This window comes from Macaca nemestrina, chromosome X (genome assembly GCF_043159975.1).
Source record: "Macaca nemestrina isolate mMacNem1 chromosome X, mMacNem.hap1, whole genome shotgun sequence".
NCBI classification, from domain to species: domain Eukaryota; kingdom Metazoa; phylum Chordata; class Mammalia; order Primates; family Cercopithecidae; genus Macaca; species Macaca nemestrina.
In genome coordinates this window covers 134,799,329-134,815,827 of record NC_092145.1, presented here as the reverse complement: position 1 = coordinate 134,815,827, position 16,499 = coordinate 134,799,329, and the positions used below count along the sequence as shown (strand labels likewise).

At 35.9% G+C, this 16,499-nt stretch overlaps 1 long non-coding RNA gene across 1 annotated transcript in view; it reads left to right on the top strand.

The window, feature by feature from the left end:
• The window catches only part of LOC139360894 (uncharacterized), a 115,222-nt gene that overhangs the window by 20,383 nt on the left and 78,340 nt on the right, over nt 1-16,499 (top strand). The window lies entirely within an intron of this gene.

Sequence of the window (16,499 nt, the reverse complement as noted above, 5' to 3'; positions counted from 1 at the left end):
TTATATTTAGGTATTTTTAAATAAACATGTCATTTTTGAGCAATTCACAGAAGGAAATGAACATGGCATTGCTCTTCAGATTCATTTCTTTCTTTCCTCCCTTCCTTTGTTTCTTTCTTCCCATTTCCATCTCTTCCTCCCTCCCTCCCTTCCACTTTTCTTATTTCTTTATTTTTGTCCTTAGTTTAACAAAGATATATTAAGCATATACTATGAATGCTAGGCTCAAAATAAAAAGAAAGATAAAGCACAGGCCTGGCCTGAAAGTCACTTAGAGCCTGACTGCTTTCTTTAACAGGTTCCTTAGGCTTACACAATAAAATTAGCAGATTCTTTACCTTAGTTGAGATTTTGAAAATTAAGAGGACCATGTTCAAAGTCCTTCAAAGCATTCCAAAGCATTTTTATAATAATATACACATATATTATTATAAATAACTCCAATGTAAAGATCAGCTAGATCACAGAATGAGTGAACTTTATTAGCTTGGTTTGCTTTCTTCACTATATTTATTTTAAAATGAGAAAACTCGTGAGAATATTCTTCAACACAGCAGAATCATCTTTGCTCTTGTCCCAATTCATGTGTTTTTCTGCATTTTTGCCTCATAATTACAATACCACACTCTAGCTCCTTTTCATTGTGTGTTTTGGCAAGGAATGAGTAGAAAATGTGAGAATTAAACATTCTATCTAAGATAGTTGTTATTTTTCGACTTATAGTCTAAGACCATTTTTATTAATGATTTATAAGAACATGAAATTTAGTGGTATTAATTCTGTGCTGATATCAAGAGCTTCAAACTTAAATTTTTGCAGCTACATCTCTGCTTTAGTGAGAGAGTTAAGTGATTTGTGAATTATTAGATGAATTAGGGTTCAACAGAAGTCAGAGTTGCGCTTCATTTTATAAAGTCAAATGTTTTTTGTTTTTGGCAGAATTGAGATTTGCTGCCCTTCATGCTTATTTTTGCCTTAGAAATTTGAAATGGCAACTGAATACTAGGTTTCTAATGAGCTATTTATTTCTAAGATGACTGCAGGGCTATCAAACTGGAAAAAGAACTACCTTCTGGCAAGGTGGTCACTGCATAAGGTTAGGGAATTTGAAAGTTCTATTCTCACTATGCTTTGGACAATGTTGCAATCATAGTATATTTTTACCATTTTAAAGTGCTGCTCATCATTAAAAAATACTTCTAAAGTCTTAATAGCTTCATGTGACCCAGGAAGGACTACTTTGTTGTCTGAGAATCTGGGCAGGTGGTTTTTGCCAGACCGTAGGATTTGATTTGGATATTGTAGCATAGAAGTAAGTGTTTTATGTGAAGCAGAAAAGAAGACTGTGCTTCCAGGAGCAAGAATTATTAGATATAAAGCATTTGAGGAAGGAAAAAAGTAAGACAACACTGGGGTAGAAAAGGAATAGGTCAAATCAGAGGTGAGGTGCATCATTTTTAGGAAACATCATAAAATAAAACCTGCATGTTTCCGACTGCTTTGAGCTCCTATACCATGCTAAATAATACCAGCTGTCTTTTTTTTTTTTTCCGAGTGCTTATATATGAGAATATTTGTATCCTGCAAAGTTGATAAGCCTTATTTTGACCACATATAGAAACAAATGAGTGTACATAAGGGGGAAAAATCAGAAAGAGAGAGCGAGAGAAGGAAAGAAGGAAGGAAGGAGGAAAGGAAGGGGCGGATGGAAGGAAGGTACAAGCTGTAGGGTTGCCCTCTGTACTTTTATTCTGTAGCACTGATGTTCAGAAACTGGAGGGCTAATCTAATTTTAAATAAAATTATTCAAATAAATTTTGTTTGAAGTTAACAGGAAAAAAAAAGAGGTAAAGATAAAGTACTTGCTAAATTTCACTCCTCAGAGATAATGGCTTTTGACTTTTTTTTTTTTTTTTAGGAATTTAAGATATTCCTTAGTAACTCTAAAAGAATACATTTGTTTCTCCCTCTGTTTTTTGATTTATCATATTTAAGCAATATGCATTGACTCTAAGTTATGAAAGAGGAAGATTAGTTTCCTTATGCCATATATCACCCTCCTCATCTATATATGGGTTAAATTTTGTTTCTCTTATTACATTTCATAATTTACATAAACATACATTTCTTTATCAATTTTAGAAAGTGTCTCTTGATCCTGGTCTATGTCAAATGAAAAACTTAGCCCCCTCTCACCACTTTCCTTCAGCTTTACTCCTGTACCTCTGACTTTCTATTAGTTATAACACCACTTTCATGTTGTCAAGGTATATAAGATGTGTATTCTGATTATTCATGCTATGGGTCACTTCTAATAAAAAATCAAAACTCAAAAATGACATTTACAGAATCCAGAAACGTGGCTTCCACCGTCACTCTGCTTAAGGGGAAAGAGTGGAGCAAACTTGTGGGTTCTTTGGTAAAGGTACCCATAACCTCTGCCCACATTTCACTGGGAAGCACTTAGTGATGCGATCATACCTAACTTCAAGAGGAGTTGGCATGAGTGCTGATCTGAGAAATTCGGTTTATGTCTCATTTGGCATGTGCACACATGTATGTGTTTTTATAGGATCAATTCCCAGAGGTGGGAGTTGTTTGGTAAAACAGCGTATGTATTTCTAAATTAGACAGATATTGCCAGATTGCTCTCCATAGGGGCTCTCCCTGTTGATACTCCTACTCACAGTGTATGAGAATGTATGTATCACCATATCTTCAAAGTATGTATGTATCACCATATCTTCAAACATTCTTAAAATGTTTGATTTTTGCCAGTTGAAAAGATGAAAAATGGTATATTAGTAGAGTTTTAATCTGCACTTTTATTTTGAGTGAGGTTGAGCATCCTTTTATATGTTTAATAGCCATTTGAATTTCTTTTTTTTTTTTTTTTGTGAACTGCCTGGTCGCATCATCTGCCCACAATTCTTAATAGGCTGTTGGCTTCTTGCTCAGTTGTAGAATTACTTCATGTATGGGAATGATTAAAATCAATGTGTATTAGCGGCATTTGTCAGCAGTGAGCTAGAAATGAATGTACTTTTTGCCTTGAATGAATGAAGGTAAGCCTATTTCAAGTTCATGACATTTTAAATTGAAGATATAATATATTTTGTAGGATGAGACATATTTGAGGAACAGAGGGTGCACATTTATATACAGAACTTGTCCAAAGTTGGAGGAACTAGCTTCACCTTTAATTATATTTCTCTTTTAATTGTGTTTCACAAAAGGAACATCTTTAATGCTTCCCCTTTATGTTTGTAATGAAGACAAGACAAACTAAAAATATATTGAAAAACTTCCCACTCTCCATTAAGGAGATACTGATATGGTTTGGCTGTGTTCCCACCCAAATCTCATCTCAAATTGTAATCCGAATTGTAATCCGAATTGTGTTGAAGGAGGAACCTCATGGGAGGTGATCTGATCATGAGGGTGGTTTTCCCCATGCTGTTGTCATGCCAGGAGTGAATTCTCATGAGATCTGTTGGTTTGATAAGTGGCACTTACCCCTTCTCTCTCTCTGGCCTGCTGCCATGTAAGACATACCTTGCTTCCCCTTCAGCTTCAGCCATGATTGTTAAGTTTTTTGAGGCCTCCCCAGCCATGGAGAACTGTGAGTCAATTAAACTTCTTTTTCTGGTTGGGTGCAGTGGCTTGCGCCTGTAATCCCAGCACTTTGGGAGGCTGAGGCGGGTGGATCACTTGAGGTCGGGAGTTTGAGACCCACCTGACCAACATGGAGAAACCCCATCTCTACTAAAACTACAAAATTAGCTGGGTGTGGTGGTGCATGCCTATAATCCTAGCTACTCAGGAACCTGAGGCAGGAGAATTGCTTGAACCCAGGAGACGGAGGTTGTGTTGAGCCGAGATCACATCATTGCACCCCAGCCTGGGGAACAAGAGCGAAACTCTGTCTCAAAAACAAAACAAAAAAAAGACAAAAAACCCCCCCAAAAACCTCTTATTTTTCCTTATAAATTACCTAGTCTCAGGTAGTATCTTTATAGCAGTGGGAAAATGGACTAATACAGAATCTAAAGCTGGAGTGGGAACTTTACTGACAAATCTGATACTTCCCCAAAATGTAGAATAATAATGTCATTAGGGTTCAATAGAAGTCAGAGTTGCTGTATAATCAATTATTAATAGAAAATAATTGGTAAATTGCAGTGTATTGAAAGATTCAATGGTTGTAGTTTTAGATATGCAATTTTCAATTCATTTACTTTATAATTATAAATGAATGTTATTTGAAAAACCCTACAATTTATAATGATTTTAAAAAATGACTTAAAATGAATTCAGGGGGAAACAAGTGATATTAAAGAGTAAAGTTACTTAAAATCAACATGTCTACAAAAGTAATTCCTATAGCTTCAATTTAGTCTGTTATCTTAATAGAGTGCATTAAGTTTTTAACTTTTTAAATTTTTGTGGGTATATAGTAGATGTATATATTTATGGGTTACATGAGATATTTTGATATAGGCATGCAATGTGTAAATCACATTAGGGTAAATGGCATATCCGTCACCTCAAGCATTTATGCATTGTGATTCAAACAATCTGATTATTCTCTTTTAGTTATTTTTAAATGTACAATTAAATTATTTTGGACTATAGTCACCCTATTGTGCTAGCAAATACTAGGTCTTCCTCATTCTTTGTAACTATTTTTTGCACCCGTTAACCCTCCCCACTTCTACTCCCTCCTCACGACTTTTCCCAACCTCTGGTAGCCATCCTTTTACTCTATATATCCATGAATTCAATTGTTTTAAATATTAGCTTCCACAGATGTGAGAAAGTGAGATGTTTGTCTTTCTTTGCTTGATTTATTTCACTTAACATAATGGCCTCCAGTTCCATCCATGCTGTTGCAAATGACAGAATCTCATTCTTTTTTATGGCTGAATATCGCTCCATTGTGCATATGCACCCCATTTTCTAAGTTGATGAACACTTAGATTGCTTATCAACCTTGACTATTGTTAGTAGTGCTGCAATAAACACGAGAGTGTAGTTATGTCTTCAGTATACTGATTTCCTTTCTTTTGCGTATATACATATGAGTGGGATTGCTGAATCCTAAGGTAGCTCTATTTTTAGTTTTTTGAGGAACCCCCATACTGTTCTCCATAGTGGTTGTACTAATTTATATTCCCAAAAACAGTGTATGAGAGTTCCCTTTTCTCCAAATGCTCACCAGCATTTGTTACTGTCTGCCTTTGAATAAAAGCCATTTTAACTGGGGTGAGATGATACCTCATTCTAATTTTGATTTGTATTTCTCTGATGATCAATGATGTTGAGTGCCTTTTCATATGTGTGTTTGCCATTTTTATGTCTTCCTTTGATAAATGTCTATTGAAATATTTTGCCCATTAAAAATCAGATTTATTAGATTTTTTTTCCTATAGAGTTGTGGGAGCTCCTTACATCTTCTGGTTATTAATCCTTTGTCAGAGGGGTAGCTTGCAAATATTTTCTCCCATTCTGTGGGTTGTCTCTTCACTTCGTTTACTGTTTCTTTTGCCGTAAAGAAGCTTTTTAATTTGATGTGAACCCATTTGTCCATTTTCGCTTTGGTTGCCTGTGCTTGTGGGGTATTACTTAATAACTCTTCACCCAGTCCAATGCCCAGGAGATTTCCCCAAATATTTTCCTGTAGTGGTTTCATAGTTTGAGACCATAGATTTAAGTCTGTAGTCCATTTTCATTTGATGTTTGTATATGGTAAGAGGAAAAGGTCTAGTTTCATCCTTCTGCATATGGATATCCAGTTTTTCTAGAACTGTTTATTGAAGAGACTATCTTTTCTCCAGTGTATGTTCTTGGCACCTTTTTCAAAAATGAGTTCACTGTAGATGTGTGGATTTGTTTCTGGGCTCCTTATTCTGTTCCATTGATCTATGTGTCTGCTTTTATGCTAGTAACATACTGTTTTGTTTATAATAGCTCTTTAGTATTATTTGAAGTCAGATAATATGAGTCTACCAGTTTTATTCTTTTTGCTTAGAATATCTTTGGCTATTCTGAGTCTTTTGTGATTTTTTTTTTCTATTTTTGTGAAGAATGTCATTGGTATTTTGATAGAGATTGCATTAAATCTGTAGATTGCTTTGGCTCATATGGACATTTTAACAATATTGATTATTCTAATCCATGAACATGGAATATCTTTCTCTATTTTGTTTTGTATTCAATTTCTTGCATCAATCTTTTATATTTTTCATTATAGACATCTTTCACTTCTTTGCTTAAGTTAATTCCTAGGTGTTTAATGTTGTTTGTAGCTAATGTAAATGGGATTACTTTTTAAATTTATTTTTCACGTTGTTTACTGTTGGCATATAGAAATGCTACTGTGTTGACAGTGGCCATCCTTGTCATGTTCTGTATCTAAGGGGAAAGGTTTCCAAATTGTCCACATTTAGTATGATACTAGCTGTGGATTTCTCACATATGTCTTTATGATGTTTAAGTATGTTCCTTATATACCCAGATATTTAGCGTGTTTATCATGGAGGCATGTTGGATTTTATCAAATGCTTTTTCATCCTCTGTTGAAATTATCAATTGTAATTTTTGTCCTTCATTCTGTTGATAAGATGTATCACACTGATTGCTTTGCATATGTCCATCCATCCTTGCATTCCTGGGGTAAATCCTATGTGGTCATGATGAATGATCTTTTTAAAGTGTTGTTGAATTTGGCTTGCTAGTGTTTTGTTGAGGCTTTTTGAAGCAATATTCATCAGTAACATTGGCCTGTAGTTTTCTTTATATATATATATGTTTTTGTCTGGTTTTGGTATCAGGGTAACTCTGGCCTCATAGAATGAGTCTGGAAGTATTTCCTCCTCCTCTATTTTTTGTAATATTTTGAGTAGGATTTATACTAGCTGTTTTTAAAATATTTGGTAGAATATAGCAGTGAAACCCTCAGGTCCTGGTCTTTTTCTTTTGCCGGGAGACTTTTCATTATGACTTCACTCTTGTTACTTGTTATTGGTGAGTTCAGGTTTTGGATTTCTTTCTGGCTCATTCTTGGTAGATTGTATATGTCTAGGAATTTGTTCATTTCTTCTAGATTTTCCAATTTATTGGCATATGGGTGCTTATATTAGCCACTAATGATTCTTTGAATTTCTGTGGTATCAGTTGTAATATTCCTTTTTCATCTATGATTTTATTTATTTGGGTCATCTCTCTTTTTTCCTCATTAGTCTGGCTAAAAATTTGTCAGTTTTGTTCATATTTTCAAAAAAACTATGTTTTTGTTTCATTGATCTTTTATATTGTTTTCTCTTTTTAATTTTTTGATTTTTTAAAAAAATTTGCGGGTACATAGGTGCATATATTTATGGGGTACATTAGATGTTTTGATATAGGCATGTAATGCGAAATTAGTACATCATAGAGAATGGGGTATCCATCCCCTCAAACATTTATCCTTTGAGTTACAAATAATCCAATTACATTTCTTAAGTTATTAAAAAATATACAGTTAAGTTATTATTGGCTATAGTCACCAAATAGTCCTGTCAAATAGGAGGTCTTATTTATTTCTTTTTTTTAATGTACCGATGAACTTTACTTCAATTTCACTTATTTCTGCTCTGATCTTCATTATTATTGTTTTTTCTACTAATTTTGTGTTTGGTTTGCTCTTGATTTTCTAGTTCAAGATGCATTATTAAGTTGTTTATTGAAGTTTTTCTTCTTTTTCGATGTAAGCACTTATAGCTATAAACTTACGTAAATTTATAATAATAGGCATAGAATAGGTATATAATATAGGCAGTTATAGCTATAAATTTATATAAACTTATAATACTACTGCTTTCACTGTATCCCATAGGTTTTGATATGTTGTGTTTCCATTATCATTTGTTTGAATTTTTTTCAATTTTCTTCTTAATTTCTTCATTGACCCACTGGTCATTCAGGACCATATTTTAAAATTTCCATGCACTTGTATAGTTTCCAAAGTTCCTCTTGTTATTTTTGGTTTTTATCCATTGTGGTCAGAGAAGATACTGGATATTACTTGGGTTTTTTTTTTTTTTAAAGCTTTAAGACCTGTTTTGTGACTTTACATATGGCCTATCCTTGAAAATAATCCATATGCAAGGAAAGGAATTGTATTCTGCAACCGTTGGATGAAATATTCTGTAAATATCTATTAGGTACGTTTGTTCTATGGTGCAGATGAAGTCTAATGTTTCTTTGTTAACTTTTTGTCTGTAAGATCGGTCCAGTGCTGAAAGTGAGGTGCTCTAGTCTCCAGCTATTAATGCGTTGTGGTCTATTGCTTCCTTTAGCTCTAATAATATTTGCTTTATATATCTGGGTGCTACAATGTTGGGTGCATATATAGTTACAATTTTTGTATCCTTTTGCTGAATTGACCCTTTTATCATTATATAGTGACCTTCTTTGTCTTTTCTTGTAGTTTTTGTTTTGAAATACGTTTTGTCTGATATAAGTATAGTGACTCTTGCTCTTTATTGGTTTCCAATGGCATAAAATATCCTTTTCTATCCCTTTATTTTCAGTCTATGTGTATCTTTATAGGTGAAGTGTGTTTCTTGGTATTTTTTGTAGGCAACAGATCATTGGGTCTTTTTTTTTTTTTTTTTTTTTTTAATTCATGCAGGCACTCTTTTTTTTTTTTTTTTTTTTAATTTTACTTTAAGTTCTGGGTTACATATGCAGAATGTGCAGTTTTGTTACATAGGTATACGTGTCCCATGGTGGTTTGCTGTACCCATCAACCCGTCATCTACATTTGGTATTTCTCCTAATGCTATCCCTCCCCAACCCCTCCCCCCCACCCACCAAAAGTCCCTGGTGTGTGATGTTCCCCTCCCTGTGTCCATGTGCTCTCATTGTTCAACTCCCACTTATGAGTGAGAACATGCAGTGTTTGGTTTTCTGTCCCTGTGATATTTTGCTGAGAATGATGGTTTCCAGCTTCATCCATGTCTCTGCAAAGGACATTAACTCATCCTTTTTTATAGCTGCATAGTATTCCATGGTGTATATGTGCCACATTTTCTTTATCCAGTCTTTCATTGATGAACATTTGGGTTGGTTCTAAGTCTTTGCTGTTGTGAATAGTGCTACAGTAAACATATGTGTTCATGTGTCTTTATAGTAGAAAGATTTATAGTCCTTTGGATAGATACCCAGCAATAGGATTGCTGGTTGGTATTTTTGGCTCTCGATCCTTGAGGAATCACCATGCTGTCTTCCACAATGGCAGGCAGTGTATAGAATGGGAGAAAAATTTTGCAATCTATCCACCTGACAAAGAGCTAATACCCGGAATCTACAAGGAACTTAAATTTACAAAAAAAAAAAAAAACAACCCCATCAAAAAGTGGGTGAAGGATATGAACAGACACTTCTCAAAAGAAGATATGTGACCAACAAACATGAAAAAAAGCTCATCATCACTGGTCATTAGATAAATGCAAATCAAAACCACAATCTCACATCAGTCATTAAAAAGTCAGGAAACAACAGGTGCTGGAGAAGATGTGTAGAAATAGGGACGGTTTTACACTATTGGTGGGAGTGTAAATTAGTTCACTCTTATGTCTTTTTATGGGAGAGTTTAGTTCATTCACATTTAATGTTATTATTGATAAGTAATGACTTACTCCTCTTATTTTGTTATTTTTTTTTTCAGGTCTTCTCTTATTTCCTTCCTCCCTGTCTTTATTTTAGTGAAGGTAATTTTCTCTGGTAGTATGATTTAATTTCTTGCTTTTTATTTTTGTGTATCCATTGTACTTTTTATTTGAAGTTACTGTGAGGTTTGTAAATACTATCTTATAACCCATTATTTTAAGCTGATAACAACTTACCACTGTTTTCATAAACAAGCAAGCAAAATGAAAACCGATGAAGACTCTATGCCTTGACTTCATTCCCCCCACCTTTTAACATTTTGTTGTTTCTATTCATCTTATTGTACTGTCTGTGTATTGAAAAGTTGTTGTAGTTATTATTTTTGATTGGTTCATCTTTTAGTCTTTCTACTTACGATAATAGTAGTTTACACACCACAGTTACATTGCTATAATATTCTGTGTTTTTTTCTGTGCATTTCCTATTACTGATGAATTTTGTTCCTTCAGACAATTTCTTTTTGCTCATTAACTTCCTTTTCCTTCTGATTGAAGTACTGTCTTGAGCATTTCTTCTAGGACAGGTTCAGTGTTTGTGAAATCCCTCAGCTTTTGTTTGTCTGGGAAAGCATGTATTTCTCCTTTATGTTTGAAGGATATTTTTGCAAGCTATACTACTATTCTAGGGCAAAAGTTTGTGTGTGTGTATGTGTGTGTGTGTATGTGTGTGTGTTTTCCCTTCACATTTAAATATGTAATGCCACTCTCTCCTGGCCTGTAAGGTTTTCACAGAAAAGTCTGCTGCCAGATGTATTGGAGTTTCATTGTATGTTACTTGTTTCTTTCCTCTTGGTGCTTTTGGGATCCTTGCTTTGTCTTCAATCTTGGGGATTTTGATTATTGAATGTCTTGAGGTAGTGTTTTTTGGGTTAAATCTGCTTGGTGTTCTCTAACCCTCTTGTACTTGGATATTGATATCTTTCTCTAGGTTTGAGAAGTTCTGTGTTGTTATACCTTTGAATAAATTTCTACCTCAATTTCTTTCTCTACCTGCTCTTTAAAGCCAATAACTCTTAGATTTGTCCTTTTGAGGCTATTTTCTAGATCCTGTAGCCATGTTTCGTTGTTTTCTTTTATTCCTTTTTCATTTTTCTCCTCTCACAGTGTATTTTCAAATAGCCTGTCTTCAAGCTGACTAATTTTTTCTTCTGCTTGATCAATTCTGCTATTAAAATACTCGGATGCATTTTTCAGCATGCTAATTGCATTTTTTGACTCCAGAATTGTTGGATTCTTTTTTATTATTTCATTCCCTGTTAAATTTGTCTAATTGAATTCTGAATTCCTTCACTGTGTTACATTGAATTTGAGTTTCCTCAAAACAGCTATTTTGAATTCTCTGTCTGAAAGATTACATATTTCTGTTTCTCCAGGATGATCCCTGATACTTATTTAATTCATTTGGTGAGATCATGTTTTCCTGGATGATCTTAATACCCATGGATATTCATCTCTGTCTGGCCATTGCTTAGTTATTTATTGTAGTTTTTTCAGGCTGGGCATTTTTGTACCCGTCCTTGGGAAGGCTTTCCAGGTATTTGAATGGATGTGGGTGTTGTGATTTAAGCTTGTATTAGGGGAATCCAAGCTGAATAACACTGGCACTTACAGACTTGTAGAGGTACCACCTTGATGGTCTTGTATCATATCCAGGAGAATTCTCTGGATTACCAGGCAGAGACTCTTGTTCTCTTCCCTTACTTTCTCCCAATCAAAAAAAGTCTGTGTCTCTGTTCTGAGCTGCCAGGAGCTGGTGGTGGGGTGACACAGGCACCCCTGTGGCCACCACCACTGAGACTGTGCTGGGTCAGTCCTGAAGCCAGCATAGCACTGGGTCTTGCCTATAGTCTGCTGTAACCACTACCTGGCTACTGCCTATGTTTATTTTTTCAAGGCCCTTAGCAGGTGGTGAAACCAGCCAGTTTTGTGTCCCTCCCTTTAGGGGAGCAAGTTCCCCCAGGCCCTAGGCAGGTCCAGAGGTACTGTCTGGGAGCCAGGAAGTAGAGTCAAAAACCTTAGAAGTCTACCTGGTATTCTATTGTACTGTGACTGAGCTGGCGCTCGAACCACAAGACGCAGTCCTTCCCACTCTTTCCTCACCTTTCCAAAGGCAGAGGAGCCTCATCCCATGGCTGCTACCACCACAAGCCCACGGGGAGTGCTGCCAGGCTACTGCTGATGTTCCTTTCAGGCCCAGGGGTTCTTCAGGCAGCTTGCAGTAAATTCTGCCTGGCCTGGGACTCACTCTTTAGGGTAGTGGGTTCCCTTGTCGCCCAGTGCACATCCAGAAATTCTGTCTAAGAACCAATGCCTGGAATTGGGGACCCCAAGAGAGCATTTGGTATCTTACCCCACTGCTGCCCAACTGGTACCTAAGGTATAAGACAAAATCTCCTTTACTTTTTCCTCTGCTTTTCTCAAGCAGGAGGAATCTTGTGCTGAGTCTCACCTGAAACCAGGAAATCTCAGTCTCATCCAAGGCCCATAGCATATTATTTAGGTATTTCTGCTGGTTATTCAGGGCCCAAGGGCTCTTTAGTCAGCAGATGATGTGTCCTGGCAGGACTGGGTCCTTAACTTCAAGGAAGCAGGTTCCCTTCTGGCCCAGGATATGTCTAGAAATGTCAGGCAGGACCTAGGGCCTGGAAAGGGGGACTTATGACTCTCACTGGTACCCTATCCTGCTGTGGCCAAGCTAGTATCTGAGATGCAAAACAAAGTCCTCTATCTTCTCTTTTCTCTCCTCTAGCAGAAGGAAAGAGTCTCTTGGAGGTGCAAGCTGTGCAACCTGGGATTGGGAAAGGGGTGGTGCAAGCACTCCTTTGGTTGCCTCCACTGGTGTCCCAGCAGTTCATGTGTCCCCTGCCTCTGAGCCCATCTCAGTACTAGAACTCACCTAGGAGTTGCAGTCTTTGTGGCCTAGACTGCCTTTCAAGTTCACCTAGAACCCCAGAGCACTTTATCCTGCAGTGGTGAGGCCTGCAGAGAAACTTAAGTTCCAGCCACTGGGATGGGCAATTCCCCTTTGGCTAGGGCTGGTCCAAATGCTCCATCTATGAGTGGGTGTCAGCTAAATACAGTCCAATTCTTCTTTCTGCTGTGACAGGGCAGCACTGAGTTCAATGCAAAGTCTCAGAATTTCTGTGTTCTCCCATCCCAAATGCACAGATTCTCTGCATTACTCAGTCACTGCCATGGGGCTGGGGGAGGGGTGGCATTAGCAATTCAAGACTTTTTTTCCTGCCCTTCCCAGTGCTTGTTTCAGGAATATGAAGTTGAAACCAGGTACTCTGATTGCTGACCTGATTTTTGTTTCTTATGAAGGTGACTTCTTTGTGTAGATAGTTGTTAAATCTGGTGTTCCTGCAGGGGGATTGAGGGACAATTGGTACAACCTTCTGTTCTGCCATCTTGCTCCACCCTCCCAACCCCACGGTGCATTACGTTTTATTATGAAAATTATTTCTTTATGCTGTACCCTTTACAAATAAATACGGAGTTTCATGTAATTTGCAACTATTATATCCTTTGTCAGTAATAAAGGACTTTTAAGGAGTAACATAGGACTTTTTAATTAATGCATATAATGTTAATAAAAGTTAATATTGATATAATGTTAATAAAAGGATAAAGTGATGAGTGGAGTGCTAAAGAGAATGCATTGCTACTATCTATTGAAAGAATGGAGCCATTGACACCAGTAAGTTCTTACAGTTCACATAAAATTGTAATGAAATCATATACTTAAGGAAATATTACTTATAAAATAATAACTATAATGAATATGGTAGAAATAAAATGATCTATTTCATTATCAAATGACTGCATTAAATTGTTAAGACACAAATTAACACATGTGGAAGAATACAGACATTGAACTTAATCTAAAAGCAATAGTCATGGGAGTCATAAGCATTATTGTAAATTTTGGCCTGATCTATGTGGTAAAAGAAGATTTATTTTTATTTATTTATTTTTTTGAGACTGAGTCTCACACTGTCGCCCAGACTGGAGTGCAGTGGCCCAATCTTGGCTCACTGGAAGCTCCGCCTCCCGGGTTCACGCCATTCTCCTGCCTCAGCCTCCACAATAGCTGGGACTATAGGCGCCCACCACCATGCCTGGGTAATTTTTTGTATTTTTAGTGGGGATGGGGTTTCACCGTGTTAGCCAGGATGGTCTCTATCTCCTGACCTCATGATCTGCCCGCCTCAGCCTCCCAAAGTGCTGGGATTTACAGGCGTCAGCCACCGCGCCCGGCCAAAAGAAGTAAGATTTTTTAATTTTACTGTAGAATTTCTTCATTATGTTTAAATAAAAATTCTGGTGTATTAAAATTCAACATGAAGAAAAGTTTTAGAAGCAGATATTTAATAATTAATTTGTGGAATTAATGATAAAGATGACTATTATTGAAACCTTATTTAATGTATCATTCAGTGTCTTCATATCCTATTTACTTTGACAAAATGTCTCATCACTTCACAACCAGGACAATTGGCCTGGGTTTTGTTTGGTCCTGCATCATTAAGGAAATGAATTGACCATTGATTTGTATTTCTCAGGTGATAAGGTAAGCAATAAAAGGACTATGAGTATAAAAATCACAAATATAATTTCTCAGGCTGTAGACATTATGGGTCTTTTATGTGTATTTGAAAGTCAAAAGTTACATGAAGGAAAAACAATTAGAACATAGTAGTATATGCAATAATTTAGCATGCCCCTAGGTAGAATATGGAATTCCTTAAAAATGTATTCTGTAGTCACTGTTACATTTTACTAAAACTACTTTCACTAAGATGCCTAAAAACTCACAAAAATTTGATAAGATATGGTTACCACATATGCACTGAAACCATGAACTTATTCTGTGGTTTCTGATCCTATGATTGCATTACACTCTGTGGCATGCATTTCCAAAGACAGCATCACGTTCCCATGGCCTGACTCCATCCCTTGCTCTCAGGATTTTTACTTTGTCTATGCTTACCTTAGAAATGATGTCCTATATTTTAAGAAAGCACATTGCTGACTTGGGAAAGGACTTTTATAGTTTCTGATGTTGCTGTGTTTGAACATCTCTCATCGTTTGTTTTACATTCTGCCATGTGATTTAGTCATTTGTAATTTTCTTATCGTCATTACTAAATTGTAAATTCATTTAAGAAAGATACTGTAAATCATTTTTATCACGTGTGAAAAATGGTACAGTGTTTTTTCTGTAATAGATGCTCGAGTAGGATTTTCTTGACTTTCATTGCTCTTGGGGATATTTCCTTGTTGGTTCTTTTATTGTTATTGTTAGAATTGTAATCATCAATACATTTGCCATGGGATGGTGCAAAAACCTCAGGCATTTCTTATTACTTGTGGAAAAGACTATTTCACAATTTTACTTTTTTTTTTTTTAACTTCCTCTTCTTTCCCTGCTTTATTCTGAGATGTTTAGGAGTAAAATATGCAAAAGCTGAAAACAGTGAGTTCTGCATATATTTATAATACACATAACTTAAATAATTTTCATATCTACAAGTTGAATAATTAAGAATAAAGCAGAGTGTACGGACTTAATTCATTTATTCAGTGTAGACCTTAGGTTAGAATCTGGTGGGAAAGGCAGATAATCTAATAAGAAAATAAGTCAATATCAATTATTTATTTGAAAATTGAGAAATTTTCTATGAAGGCTATGAATAGCAATACACAATACATACTAAGTTGGGAAAAGACTGTTGCTTAGCATGACTAGAAAAAGCCTGACTTAGTAGATGTTCAAATCAAGACTGGAAGGATGAAAGAAGTCTTTCACTGGCCATGTGAAAGACTGGGCAGGCAGAAATGTAGAGGCAAAAGGACGAGCATGTGCAATATCTCTAGAAAAGAACTTGTTATTAAACTGAAAGGATATCAGTTATTCTTCTTCAAGTTAATTTACATGTATTCAATAGCTTAATGAAAATTCTTCTTGGTGCAAAATGAAGATGGTTTACAATTTATTGACTATGATATGTCAGGCTCTTTTCCAGATGGTTTACACTTTCAAATGAACATGTCATAAACACCTCATATCCTGGAGGCTTATTATCAAGTTCACCACCTCCTCATTTCTACCTGCTTCTTTTGAAATTTCTTATCTGGTTAATTAACAATATCATTCATTCAGTTGTCCAAGTTCCAAACCTAAAACTAGCTCTAGCTCTCCCTATCTCCCATACTCCATGTGTACACTTATTTATTCATTCTACTCCATGACTAATGTCTTGATCTATGAACTTGTCTCCAGCCCTACCAGCACTCTCATTATATCTTACCTGTACCATTGAATATCCTTTTCACTGTTCTCTCTCCCTTAATTTTTACCCATTTCCATTCCATCTTCCAAAAATCTTTTGATAATAATCTTCCTCAAATAAAATATTTTCTGCAAGAAGTTAATCTCTTCTTGAGATTTGCACAAAATATCTCATCACCTTTAGAATAAAATCAGAGATTCTTTGGCATGATATACTAGTATCTTCATTCTTGGCCCTCACTTCCCTGACCAATGCAACTTTTCTATAACTGCTCTTTAATATCCTCTGACTGTTAATCTCTTGCCCAAGACTAATCTTACATCTTTATGTCATTTATATCATTCTTCTTTCTGTCAAGTATGCCGTCCCTAAAATAGTATCTCTAATAATTTATTTGAACCCTCAAAGCCTCAGCCCAAGGCTATCTTCCTTGTGGAGAGTTCCTTTATTCTTTTAAGCATCTCTGGACATCCTTCCCCTTTCTACCCAC